Source organism: Mus musculus, chromosome 4 (assembly GCF_000001635.26).
Source record: "Mus musculus strain C57BL/6J chromosome 4, GRCm38.p6 C57BL/6J".
Taxonomy (NCBI): domain Eukaryota; kingdom Metazoa; phylum Chordata; class Mammalia; order Rodentia; family Muridae; genus Mus; species Mus musculus.
Window position 1 is genome coordinate 143,421,528 of NC_000070.6, and position 14,576 is coordinate 143,436,103.

Below are 14,576 nucleotides of genomic sequence, written 5' to 3' on the forward strand. Positions count from 1 at the left end.
GGTAGGCAACATGAGGACTGGGAGCTACTAATGGGTAGAGCAAGTGGGATTCCAGAGGTCTTTCAGGCTTCAGGGGAGGCTGGAGTCAGGGACCAGGCACCCCTCCGATTCTCATTCCCGCACTTGGGAAGTAGAGGAAGGAGAGTCTGAGACAATAAAAGGCCTGAGAGGAGCCACTGGAGAGGCCTAGAGTGGCAGAGGCTAGGCTACTGTCTAAGCTGTTAGAGTCTGCTCTGCCAAGCTGGTTCTCAGCTCTTCACACGGACTTAATGGGGATACAACCAATCCACCCTCAGGCAGTGATAAGGTTAAGGTTAGTTCTGTCTTTTTTTTTTTTTTTTTAATTTAAAACAAAATTTTAACTTTATCATATGTTTCCCCTCCTCCAAGTCCTTTTAGGTCCTCTTCCCCCTCCCTACCTGAGCAACATTAAGTTATTTCTTATCCTTCCCCCTTTCCCCAAAGCCACTACTAAACTTTACAAGTAAAAGCACACAGAAAATTCTGTGGAGTTCATTACATGTTGGTCAACTAGTCCTGAGCATGAGGCCTGCCTTAGAGTGGTTGATATACCCAGTGTCACTCCAATGGAGAAAATGTTATATCCAGCAGGTATAAATGGCAGTTCAACTGTTAACATTTACCCTAGTGGCTAGGTTTTTGTTTATTTTATTTTTTTTGTTAATATAGCAAAACAAAATATAAGAAGATAGAAACTATCATATCGAAGTTGGGCAGGACAAACCAACATAAGAGACCAAGAGAAGGCATAAGAATTGATGACATACTCAGGAGTCTCATAAAAATACTAAACTGGAAGCCATAACTTAAGCGCAGAGGACCTGGTGCAGACCTGTTTAGGCCCTATTCGTGCTGCTTCTGTCTCTGAGTTCATAATGTGCTTAGCTCATGCTAATTTAGAGGGCCTTTGTGTCCTCTAAACTCTCTGATTCTTACACCCTTTGCACCTCTTCTGCCAGGTTCCCTGAGCTCTGAGGGGAGAAATTGGATGGAGATGTCACATTCTGGGCTGAGTGTTTCCAAGGTTTCTCACTCTCTGGATAATGTCTCCAGCTCTCCTGTCTCCATATGTGACCACACTGAGACTCTGAGGCAGGAGGATTATAAGTCTGAGAGCAGCCTTTTATCCTATGAGCTCTCTCACCTATTTTATGTGTGTGTGTGTTTACCTGCATGTCTTTCTGTGTGTGTGTGTCTCTCTCTCTGTGTGAACCACTTGTGTGCTTTGTTCCCTCAGAGAAAAGTCTGCGGAATAACTTGTCTAATTGCAGGCTGCCTTTGGCAGCAGCCTCTATAGGTATCGGGATCCCACCTCCATCAGCAGCTCTAAGCACCCCCCTCCCACACCCCCTGCGCCAAATTGGCTGCCTTCCTCAGTTTATCCTCTGCTGCCAAAGTTGGTCTTTGACAGTCATTCAAGCTAGGTCCAGCTAGGTCCATCAGGAATCTCTGATCCATTTTGACACCATTCCTTCTGGTTATGTTTGCCCCTTGCTTGAATTCCTGCATATGTGAATCTTGCTTACCTGGGATGAATCTTCTGGGTTAGCAGCCCACCCAGCACACCCTCAAAAGGCTGCAGGTGGGCCATCTCCATTAAAGACTCCACACTGAGGCCAGCTTGCCACCATTGCCCTCAGGAGGGTAGGTGATTTGCCTGTGAATGCATCCGTGGACAGTGGTGGGAATTGCTTCATGGGCAGGTCCTCCAGAGCAGCGAGGGCCAAGGCTTCATGCCTTAGGGGCATGTGCATTGCCAGCTCCAGCAGTGTGGCTGTGGTCTGGAGGCTCATCGTTGTGGATCTTCAGTCTGCAGGCCTCTTGGGAAGCATCCAGGCAAGAATACGCTTTTAGACAGAGGCATAAGAAGCCCGTCTCCCTCATCACAGGACTCAAGTCAGAGCCAGAGTCACTACTCTTCTAAGGATGGAAACCTCAGTTTTCCCCCATCGTGCTCACCATGTATTAGGCTTGAAGCCAAACTGCCTTTACTAGCAGCATGGGGGAGCTTTCATAAGCATTCAAGTGGACACAAGTTCACCGTGCAGTTCTAACCGCTGCTCTTCTTAATTCTAGTCAGCCTGAAAGCTGAACCCTCTCCCTTTATGATTAAAGGAAGACAATCCTCTCCCTAAGACTTGAGGACTTGATGTGTAAGGAAGGGCACATGCCCATCCTCCCCATAGAAAGGCTGAAGAGAAAGTGTACATAGTGTGCCATTATATCATCATCATCATCACCATTATCACCACCACCATCACCACCACCATCACCATCACCATCACCACCACCACCATCACCACCACCACCACCACCACCACCACCATCACCATCACCACCACCACCACCACCACCATCACCACCACCACCACCACCACCACCACCACCACCACCATCACCATCACCATCACCATCACCATTGCTTCCTGTTGTGGTGGCACTTGTCCACTCCACCATTTAGGGGCTGAGGAAGCAGAACTGTCAGCTTAAGATGACATGGCCGCAGTCACTGTCTCAAAGCCAGTGTGCAAATAACAAACTCTCATAAGTGATAAAGAGTCATATACCTGCACGCAGAGCCACCTGGAAAGCTTGAACAGGGATGCTGAGACAGGGTTAGTCCTGTGACACAGGGAGATATCCTGTGCTTCCTTGGGGTCTGGCGTTGGGCTGGGGACAGAGGAGAGACTGGAAAAGAAATCTAGCTCGATTTCTAGACATTTCTTTGTTTGTTTTGTTTTAGACCTTTCTTGTTTTAGTCTTCCCTGTGGCCAAATCAACCAAAGGAATGAAGGGTAGCTATAGTAAAACCATCCCCACGCTTTAGCCCCAGGCTGGGGAGGCAGAGGCAAGTAGACTTCTGTAAGTTCAAGTATTTCTTTGCTTTCAAGTGCTTCTAATTATCTCTCTTACAGATGAAGGTCTTTTTTTGGTCAGGGGATGGATTTGAGACAGGGATTCTCTGTGTAGCCCTGGCTGTCCTGGAACGTACACTGTTGACCAGGCTGGCCTCGAACTCAGAGCTCTACCTGCCTCTGTCTCTGAGGTGCTGGGATCAAAGATGTGTGTCACCACTGCCTGGCTTAAACAAAGGTTTTTATTCCACCATGATCTGAATCCAATTTCATTAAGTGTTTTACATTTTTATAAATAATAATAAAAATTATACATATCTTAATATAGGTACTTTTAAGTTTATGTGCATGAGTATTTTGCTTGCACACATGTGTGTAAGTGTATGTACACATGTGCTTTTATGTGCATGAGTGTTTTGCTTGCACACATGTAAGTGTATGTACATGTGTGCCTGGTGCCCATGGAGGGCAGAAGAGGACATCTGATTCCCTAAAACTGGAGTTATCAATGGTTATGAGCTACCATGTCAGTGGGCATGGAATCCACGACCTCTGGAAGAGTAGTATGTACTCTTAACCATGGAACCATCTCTCCAGCCCCCGCCTCCCCAACCTTTATCAAACATTTCCAAGGCCAAGTTCTACATTAAACCTTTTTTTGACCTGGAACTACCTTTGAAGGCCCCAGAAAGTCTCCTGGGACTGATAAAAGAGTAGAATAAACACAGCCATAAGTTTTTTATGTTGAAAAATTTTGCCAGATAAGAAGATTCCACCCCATACCAGTCAGAATGGCTAAGATCGAAAACTCAGGTGACTGGAGATGCTGATGAAGATGAGGAGAAAGAGGAACTCCTCTCCATTGCTGGTGGGATTGCAAGCCGGTACAACCACTCTGGCGGTTCCTCAGAAAACTGGATATAGTACTAACTGAGGACCCAGCTATACCACTCCTGGGCATATACCCAAAAGATGCTCCAACATGTAATTAGCATGGACACATGCTCCACTATGTTCATAGCAGCCATAATAGCCAGAAGCTAGAAACAACCCAGATGTCCCTCAACAGAGGAATGGTACATTTACATAATGGAGTATTACTCAGCTATTAAAAACAATGAATTCATGAAATTCGCAGGCAAATGGATGTAACTAGAAAATATCATCCTGAGTGAGGTAACCCAGTCACAAAAGAACAAACATGGCATGTACTCACTGATAAGTGGATATTAGCCCAAAAGCTTGGAATACTGAAGGTACAATTCACAGACCATATGAAGCTCAAGAAGAAGGAAGTGTGGATGCGTTAGTCCTTCTTAGAAGGGGGAACAAAATACCCACAGAAGGAAATATGGAGACAAAGTGTGGAGCAGAGACTGAAGGAAGGCATCCAGAGACTGCCCCACCTGGGGATCCATCCCATATGCAGCCGGGACACTATTGCTGATGCCAAGAAGTGCTTGCTGACAGGAGCCTGATCTAGCTGTCTCCTGAGAGGCTCTGCTAGAGCCTTAATGGTACAGATCCCGATACTTGCAACCAACCATCGGACTGAGCATGGGGACCCCAATGGAGGAGTTAGGGGAAGGACTGAAGGAGCTGAAGGGGTTTGAAACCCCATAGGAAGAACAACAATATCAACCAACCAGACCTCCCCTCCCCCCCAGAGCTCACAGGGACTAAACCACCAACCAAAGAATACACATGGAGGGACCCATGGCTCCATCTGCATATGTAGCAGAAGATGGCCTTATCTGGCATCAATAGGAGGGGAGACCCTTGGTCCAGTGAAGGCTTGATGCCCCAGGGTAGGGGAATGCTAGGATGGTGAGGCGGGAGTAGGTGGGTGGTTGGGGGAGCACCCTCATAGAAGCAGGGGAGAAACTGGGAAGGGGGGATACCATTTGAAATATAAATAAATAAATAAAATAACCAATTAAAAGTTAAAAAGAGAGAAATGATTCTTAAAGGGTGTGGCAGTTCAAGCCTTTATTCCCGGCTCTTGGGAGGCATAGGCAGACAGAACTCTGTGACCTACATCCTGAGATCCTTCCCTGGTAGAGGGGAAACTGAGAGGATTTTAAAGTGAGCTTTAAATGGCTTTTCATTCCAATGCTCAGGACATGATGTTTTTAGTGTGCTTCTAATTTTAAATTCACTTCTCAAGGCATAGCTCCTGGAAGCTGTTTATTCACATTCCAGATAACAGTCAACACCCTTTTAAATTATCTTTCTTGTATTTAGCTCCCAAATCAAAAATATGCATGAGAATGGATCATCTTATGGTTGGGTGGAGCTGCAGAATCGAGCTTGTGTTGGCCGGCCTTACAACATCTGGATCCCATTCTACTGGTTTATTTATTTATTTATTTTATTAATTTTGATTTGTTTCTTTTTGCGATCATTTCTCACTGTGTCGTCTTGGGCATTAGCTGTAGAATTTACCAAGTGAGTTAAGGTCCAAAAGCAAGGATGGAATGGGGAGAGCATTAGAGCCTCCCCTGAGCCTCTGCTTGGGCCTCCTGCCAGCTGTGAGTAATTCTGCCCCAGCTGTCCCCGCTCTCGGGAAGTGCTAGAGAATGTGGAGGGTGGAATGATAGCTGTATGGAGGACACTGTCTTTTCACAGCAGGGACATCTCCAGTGTGCTGTGACACTGTCTGTTGATTCCCCATCAGCAAACCCAACAAACAGTGTTCCATCCAGCTCTATGTGGGTGGGATCATTACTTTGGTCTTTCTCTGAGGCCAACAGACTTCTTTTCGACCCTCAAGGTCATGAACTTCCCAGGTAAGCTACCTTCCCATGGAGCTTCAGCCCCAGCCTAATATTTTCCAATTAAAAATTTTTGTTTTGTTTTGTTTTGAGTTTTTTCTTTTCTTTGTTTGAAACAGGGTTTCTTTCTGCCTCTGCCTCCCAAGTCCTGAGACTATAGGCATGTACCACTGAACCTGGCTTGGTTTTTTTTTTTTTTTTTTTTTTTTGCCTTTTACTTTTATTGAGCATATACATTCTTACTAATATAATAATTAGTACAAGAATGTTTCTAGGTAAAGTGTGCTTCAAGCATACTGAGCAATTTACCACAGCTTGATTAAATGTGGCATTCGGAGGGTAGGCTTGACTTGAAAGGACAATATAAACCCCATTTGTCTCTATTTTGAGGTCCAGGTCTGATTTCAAAAAAGGCCATAAGGCACCAGCTCTAGGAACAGACCATAAAATCCAGAACAAGATCATAAAACCCCCTTCCAAAGAACAGCCTGGGGATAACCACAAAAATGGGGAAATATCTTATCTCAGAATGGGCCATCTATGCTGGGCCATTCATTTCATCCATCACAGGGTTGAATGCTCACGGCATAGGAATGTAGATCATGGATCACCTGTGAGCCCCCGGGGCCCACCAATGAAACTTTAGATTACCTAGTCCTTCTAGAGAGTTCCCCCAGTTCCTATAAGAAGGCCTGCATGCCTTTACCTGGGGTCTCCATTTCAAAGAACGGTTGACCCCTGAATGCTGATGCAGAATAAACACGTTGTTTTGAGTACTATCTGAATCTGGGGTCTTCCTTCAGTGATGATTTTCAGACCCTTACAGACTAGCATCTGAACTCATGGCTTCTTACAAGCCCAATTTCAGGGGCTTCCAAAGGATCTCATCTGTAATCAGATGAGATATTCTCCCCCGTGCAAGTTAAGCTGCCGATGTCCATCTTGGACTCAGATCCTCAAGTCAGTCCGCTCCATCAGGATACCTCATATAACTCATCTCACAACTGAGACAAGGAAGATCAGCCTCAAGGTGAGCCAGGAAATTCTTTATTTTCAAAGTTTTACTTACTGCTCCGTGTGATGGTGGACAAACTTGTGGAGTTGCTGCTCAGATTCCCACTTAACGTGGGTCCTAGGAATTGAACCTAGGTCTCCAGGCCTGCAGGCTGAGTGGCTTTACCTGCAGAGTCATCTTCCTGGTATAATACCCAGAGAAGCAGGCTGAAGACTAGTTTTCACTCGGCAAGAACTATTAAGTGAAGCCGGGCAGTGGTGGCACTCACCTTTGATCCCAGCCAGCTTTTGGGCAGGCAGAGATACAGGAGGATCTCTGTGAGGCCAGCCTGGTCTATAGAGCAAGTTCCAGGACAGCTAGGGCTGCATAGAGAAACCTTGTCTTGAAAATCAAATCAAAACAATGACAAAAGAAATGGTAAATGAGATTTTAATCAAATGACGTACAACTTGTGTTTAAGAAATTCAAATGTCTGACACAAGGGTTTGAGGAAAAAAATGGAGAGAATATAATAAGAAAAGAAAAAAGGAAAGAAGAGATAAAAGAATGCAGAGAAAAAAGGAAAGAAGATTAAAAAATAAGAAAGAAAAAAAGAAAAAAAGAGAAAATCAAAACAAAACAACCCCCCAAAGAAATTCAAATGTCTTTTTTATCTGCCTGACCTTGCAAAACTTTTGTTCAAATGTTTCACACACACACACACACACACACACAGAGAGAGAGAGAGAGAGAGAGAGAGAGAACCTTTGTTTACACAGAGTTTCTGCTGTGTTCTAGGAATTTAATGGCCTAGAGCAGTGACCCCCCCCCCCCGCCCCAATGTGTCAATTTTTCCAGATTAGCCCATCAAATAGGACTGTGAGTTCTGACCCGAGCTGATGCAGAAAAGTCACTGTCTTGAGTTCGAATAAAATCCAAACTCACTTTCTGTTTCTGTGTGTTCGATCTCCCTAGTGTGCCCCCCTGAGAGAGTAAATTTTGTGTGTCCAGAACTTCAGTTGACACCATGGCCTCTTTCTTTGTGACCAAAAACTTATTTCTAACAACTGCAAATGGATCTCAGCCTTCATCTCAAATATCAGTTAATTTGTGAATTTATTGTTTTTGCCAGGGTCCACCTCCCTCTGCCTCTGGAGGACTGGGGTTAAAGGCATGCAACACTGGGCCCACCTCCAGGGTCAGCTTCTATGCAAATGGCAGCTACATGCTCATCCTGAAGGACTTTCCCTACCACATCAAGCTAAGCTAGAGCTGTACTCAGCCCCTTGGGGTTGCAGTGATGACTGGTGTGAAGGCTTTCTATAAAAGGTTCCCTGAAATTTTCTGATTTCCAGAATACACTGAAGACCCTAGGGCATCCCAGAAGGACAATGCTATGCCCATCTGACTTGACTGTTAAGAGCACTCTGTTTATACCTGGGAAACAGACACTGCTTTCAAGCCCAACATGACAGAAGCCTAGACAAACATGTTTGTGTCTTTCTAAAATGTCAGAATTTATATGTTGATTCCAGTCTTAATTACTAATACAACCTTCGATATCACACAATACACAAGTGAAGGGTCATTGGGAAAACACCACTCACTTTTTTTTTCTTCTTGTTAACCATTTAATTTAATTTGTTTTATTGGATATTTTTTTAAATTTACATTTCAAATGTTATCCCCTTTCCTGTTTTCCCTCCCTCCCAGAAACACTCTATCACAACCTCCCTCCCCCTGCTTCTATGAGGATGTTCCTCCATCCACCCACCCACTCCCACCTCCCGGTCCTCGATTTCCCTATACTGGGGCATCTATTAAACCTTCATAGGACCAAGGACCTTTCCTTCCATTGATGTATGACAAGGCCATCCTCTGCTACATATTCAGCTGGAGCCATGTATACTCCTTTGTTGATAGCTTAGCCCTGGGAGTTCTGGTTGGTTGTTCTTCCTATAGGGTTGCAAAGCCTTTCAGCTCCTTTAGTCCCTTCTCTAACTCCTCTATTAGGGACCTCATGATCAGTCCAATGGTTGGCTCTGCATTTGTAAGGCTCTGGCTTGGCCTCTCAGGAGACAGCCATATCAGGCTCCTTTCAGCATGTACTTCTTGGCATCCATAATAGTGTCTGGGACAGTCTCTGCTCTACACTTTATCACCATATTTGCTCCTGTGAGTATTTTGTTTTCCTTCTAAGAAGGACCAAAACACCCATACTTTGGTCTTCCTTCTTATTGAGCTTCATGTGACCTGTGACCTGTGACCTGTGACCTGTGAATTGTATCCTGGTTATTTGGAGCTTTTGGGCTAGTATCCACTTATCAGCCAGTGCATACCATGTGCTTTCTTTTTCTTTCTTCTTTTTTTAAAAAAATATTTATTTATTTACTTAATATATGTAAGTACACTGTAGCTGTCTTCAGACACTCCAGAAGAGAGCATCAGATTTCATTATGGATAGTTGTGAGCCACCATGTGGTTGCTGGGATTTGAACTCAGGACCTTTGGAAGAGCAGTTGGCACTCTTAACCACTGAGCCATCTCACCAGCCCCCCCCCCCCCAGTGTTTTCTTTTGTGATTGGTTACCTCACTCAGGATGATATTTTCTAGTTCTATCCATTTGCCTAAGAATTTCATGAATTCATCATTTTTTATAAAGATTTATTTATTTTTATTGTATGTAATAAGTAGCTGTACACTGTAGCTGTCTTCAGACACTCCAGAAGAGGGAGTCAGATCTCATTACAGATGGTTGTGAGCCACCATGTGGTTGCTGGGATTTGAACTTTGGATCTTCGGAAGAGCAGTCAGGTGCTCTTACCCACTGAGCCATCTCACCAACCCGAATTCATCATTTTTAATAGCTGTGTAGTACTCTATTGTGTAAACGAACCACATTTTCTGTAGCCATTTCTCTGTTGAGGGATATCTGGGTTATTTCTAGCTCCTGGCTATTATAAATAAGGCTGCTATGAACACAGTGGAGCATGTGTCAATACATGTTGGAGCATCTTTTGGGTATATGCCCAGGAGTGGTATAGCTGGGTCCTCAGGAAATACTATGTCCAGTTTTCTGAGGAAATGCCAAACTGATTTCCAGAGTGGTTGTACCAGCTTGCATTTCACCAGCAATGGAGGAGTGTTCCTCTTTCTCCACATCCTTGCTAGCATCTGCTGTCACCTGAGTTTTTGATCTTAGCCATTCTGACTGGAGTAAGGTGGAATCTCAGGGTTGTTTTGATTTGCATTTCTCTGATGACTAAGAATGTTGAACATTTCTTTAGGTGCTTCTTGGCCATTCAATATTACTCAGTTGTTTAGCTCTGCACCTCATTTTTTATTTTTGCCCTACTCTCTTCAGAATGTGTTACTTTGGAGGCTTGTTATTCTAGGTTTCTGCTTCTGGGAAATACTGTGTCATAGGTCCCAAGGGCCCTACCATTTTATGAAGTGATCTCTAAGGACCCCAGAACAAGTCATCTCCTCAAAGACAAAGCCCTAGATCAGTCTCCTGCTGGGAGCAGGAACACAGTGCTGGGGCAGCAGTGGGTACAGAGCTGGGACTGGGGTATGAGGAGCATAGCCCTGGAGTATCAGGAGCATAGACCTGGGTCCAGACTATCTCCTGGAGGACAAAGATGCTTTTCACTGGGCTGAGGATCTGATTGATACCCATTGGCCTTAATTACTAATATAACCTCCCATATTACACAACACATATCTGAAGGGTCATCAGGAAAATATACTTCCTGCCTGACTGTTTTCAGAATGTGTTTCTTTGCAGGCTGGTTCTAGGTTTATGCTTCTGGGAAAGTGTTTCATATGTCTAAGTGCCCCACCATTTTATGCATTGATCTCCAAGGACCCCAGAGCAAGTCATCTCCTTCAAGACAAATCGGTAGACTTGTCAAATCCTGCTGAGAAGAGGAGCACAGTAATTCGGCACAGTGGGGAGCACAGAGCTGTGTTCTAGACTACCCCTTGGAGGACAAAGCAACAAGTGCTTATGCCCTGAGTTTATTTCCTGCCTTCTACTCCTCTTGGGTGTATTTGCTTCTTTTTTGTTCTAGAGCTTTCAGATGAGCCATTAAGATGCTAGCATGTGCTCTATCCAGTCCTTTTGGAGGCACTTAGAACTATGAGTTTTCCTCTTAGCACTGCTTTCTTTGTGTCCCCTAAATTTGGTTATGTTGTGCCTTCATTTTCATTGAATTCTAAAAAGTCTTTAATTTTTTTCTTTATTTCTTCCCTGACCAAGTTATCATTGAGTAGTTAGTTGTTCAACTTCCACATGTATATGGGCTTTCTGTTGTTTTTGTTGCTATTAAAGACCATCCTCAGTCCATGAGGGTCTGATAGAATACATGGGTTTAATTCAATATTCTTATATCTGTTGAGGTTTGTTTTGTGTTTGAGTATATGGTGCTGAGAAGAATGTATATTCTTTTGTTTTAGAGTGAAATGTTCTGTAGCTATCTGTTAAATCCATTTGGTTCATAACTTCTTTTAGTTTCACTGTGTCTTTGTTTAGTTTCTGTATCCATGATTTGTCCATTGGTGACAGTAGGGTGTTGAAATCTACTATTATTGTGTGAGGTTCAATGTGTGTTTCGAGCGTTAGTAGTGTTTCTTTTACAAATGTGGGTGTCCTTACATTTGGCGCCTAGATGTTTAGAATTGAGATTTTTTTTTGATAAGTATGTAGTGACCTTCCCCATCTTTTTTGATAGTTTTTGGTTGAAAGTCTATTTTGCTACTCCAGCTTTCTTGGGACCATTTGCTTGGAAAGAAATTTTCCATCCTTTTACTTTGAGGGAGTGTCTGTCTTTGGCTCTGACATGTGTTTCCTGTATGCAACAAAATGCTGGATCCTGTTTACATATCCAGTCTGTTAGCCTATGTCTTTTTATTGGGGAATTTAGTCTATTGATGTTGAGAGATATTAGGGATCAATAATTGTTGCTTCCTGTTATTTTTTCGTTAGAGTTGGAATTGTGTTTGGTGTTTCTCTTCTTTTGTGTTTGTTGTGAAAAGATTTTCTTGCTTTTTCTTGGGTGGAGTTTCCCTCCTTGTATGAGACTTTTCCTTCTCTTATCCTCTGTAGGACTGGTTAAGTAGAAAGATATTGTTTAAATTTGGTTTTGCCTTGGAAGACTTTGGTTTCTCCATCTATGGTAATTGCGAGTCTTGCTGGGAATAGTAGCCTAGGCTGGCATTTTTGATCTCTTAGGGTCTGAATGACATCTGCCCAGGATCTTCTGGCTTTTATAGTCTCTGGTGAGAAGTCTGGTGTAAATTCTGATAGGTCTGCCTTTATATGTAATGTGACCCCTTTCCCTTACTGCTTTCAATATTCTTTCTTTGTTCTGTGACTTTGGTGTTTTAGTTATTATATGATGAGAGGAATTTCTTTTCTGGTCCCATTTGTTTGGTGTTTTGTAGGCTTCTTGTATGTTTATGGGCAGTTATTTCATTAGGTTAGGAAAGTTCTTCTATAATTTTGTTGAAGATGTTTGCTGGCCCTTTGAGTTGGGAATCTTCACTCTCTTCTATACCTATTATTCTCAGGTCTTTTCATTGTGTCCTGAATTTTTTGAATGTTTTGAGATAGGAGCTTTTTGCTTTTTGTATTTTCCTTGATTGTTGTGTCTATGTCTTGTATCTTCTACCACTGAGATTCTCTCTTCTATCTCTTGTATTCTGTTGGTGATGCTTCCATCTTTGACTCCTGTTCTCTTTCCTAGGTTTTCCATCTCCAGAGCTGTATCACTTTGAGTTTTCTTTAATGATCCTACTTCCATTTTTAGATCCTGGATGGTTTTGTTCAATTGTTTCACCTGTTTGGATGTGTTTTCCTCTATTTCTTTAAGGGATTTATGTGTTTCCTCTTTAAGGGCTTCTACTTGTTTACTTGTGTTCTTCTGCATTTCTTTAAGAGAGTTATGTCCTTAAAGTCCACTATCATCTTCATGAAATGAGAGTTTAGATTTGAATCTTGTTTTAAGGGTGTGTTTGGATATCCAGGACTTGCTGTGGTGGGAAAACTGGGTTCTGATGTTGCTAAGTCAAATTGGTTTCTGTTCCTTATGTTCTTACACTTGCTTCTGGCCATTTGGTTATCTCTGGTGTTATCTGACCTCCCAGTCTCTGACTGGAGCCTATCGTTGTTCATGTGATCCTGTGATCCTGGGGATTGGAGCTGCAACTGGGGTTGGGGGTGGGGTGGGGAGGGGGTTCAAGATGCCACTGGTGTGTGTGTGCTGTGTGGGATCAGGTCTCTGCTCTTGGCAGGCACAGGAGGTAGCCAGAAGGCGCTTAGAGTCTCTGGCTGGGCGGGAATCTGCTTCTCGGGTGGCAGGGGTGCTGGTATGCCCGGTCTTGTGGCAAGGTTTAAGATCTTGGAATGCGTCTGAATACTAGGGGCTGGGGGGTGGGGGTGGGGGATGGAGCTGCCTCTGGGGTGTGTGCTGTGAGGGATTGTGTCCAGTGCCAGGTCTTTGCTCTTGGCCAGTAGGCCCGGGTCTCCAGCTGGGCAGGAATCCAAGTTTATCTTCTTATCAGCCCTCACTGCCTATAGATCACCTTCCTCCACTGGGGTACTCCATCGGATCTAGAATCATTAGACAAGAGATGGGACAGAAGAACACAAGTTCAGAGTCTTTTAAGAAGAACTGGTTGAAGACACTGGTTATGATTGTAAATGCAGTGTTTTTGTATGTTTTGTTGTTGTTTTTTGAGAGAAGGTCTCACTAAAATAACCCTGGCTAGAACTCACTCCTTAGACCAGGCTGGCTTCTACCCCATTGAAATCTCCACGCTTTTTTCTTGCAAAGTAAAGGAACTAATGGCCTGTAAGACAGTTTCAAATCCATCTGATCAATTTTCATTTTTTTTCCCTTTTTTTGACATAGATTTTTATTTCTGTTCAGGTTATACCTAAACATCCATGTGTGTTTTGTAATTGAAAATACCTTCCTTTTCTGCATGTATGTATAAAGAACTACTAATCTAATTTTTAGAGTATTTCACATGACTTCTCTTAAAAAATTTTTACCCATCTCCCTAATGAAAGCAACAAAATTAAAAAAAAACCCATTTACATTATTTTAGACTTTAGCACAGTGTGATGTGCCTGAAAACTGAGAGCCAGGCTCATTAAACCCTCACCAGTCTCTCTCTCTCTCTTTGCTCCATCTTACATCCAAAACTTGACTTCTGATTGGTTGCTTGTGTCCCAAACTGATGTTGCCTGGGATTATTTTCATTATTGCCATTGATGGGGTTCCCTCTGTGAAAGCCAAAAAACTGACACTATCCTGAGAGTCCAAAGACCATTCAATGAATCATTCTCTACCACGGAGTCTTAGTTGTTTATTTAGTCATCTATTAGTAAACTGAGTGAGGTGGTATGTATGTACTTTGTTTTGGAGGAGATTGGTTAGTTAGTTTTGTTTTGTCTTCCGATATAGTGTCTTGATCTGTAGATTAATTTGAAACTGCCACTCTCAGCAATCTTCCTGCCTCAGCGAAGGGACTGTAGTCAGACAATCAAAATGGCACACATGGCTCTGGCAGTCTTTCCCTTGTCCCTCATTCTCTGTGCCTTGCTGAAAACCATTAGATTACATTTCTAAAGGTAGCCCCCAAGGTCCATTCCTTTATTTGGACACTTCCTCTTCTTGAGGCTCACTACCAAAGCCCAGCTTTCAAGTCCAGAAATCAAAATCCCCCTTTAGCTTACATAATTATAAAGCCCAATTAAAATTAAATACCTCATTCTCACATGGGGTTTACCTTTTACCTTTGTAACATGCCTTTTGCCTACAGGCTAGGTATTCTGTCTTTTCTCTATCCAGAGGCAGTCCTTTACTCCTGCCCTGCCCCCAAGGACAAATACTACTTTACTTTCTCCCCTGTTCCCTTCCTCT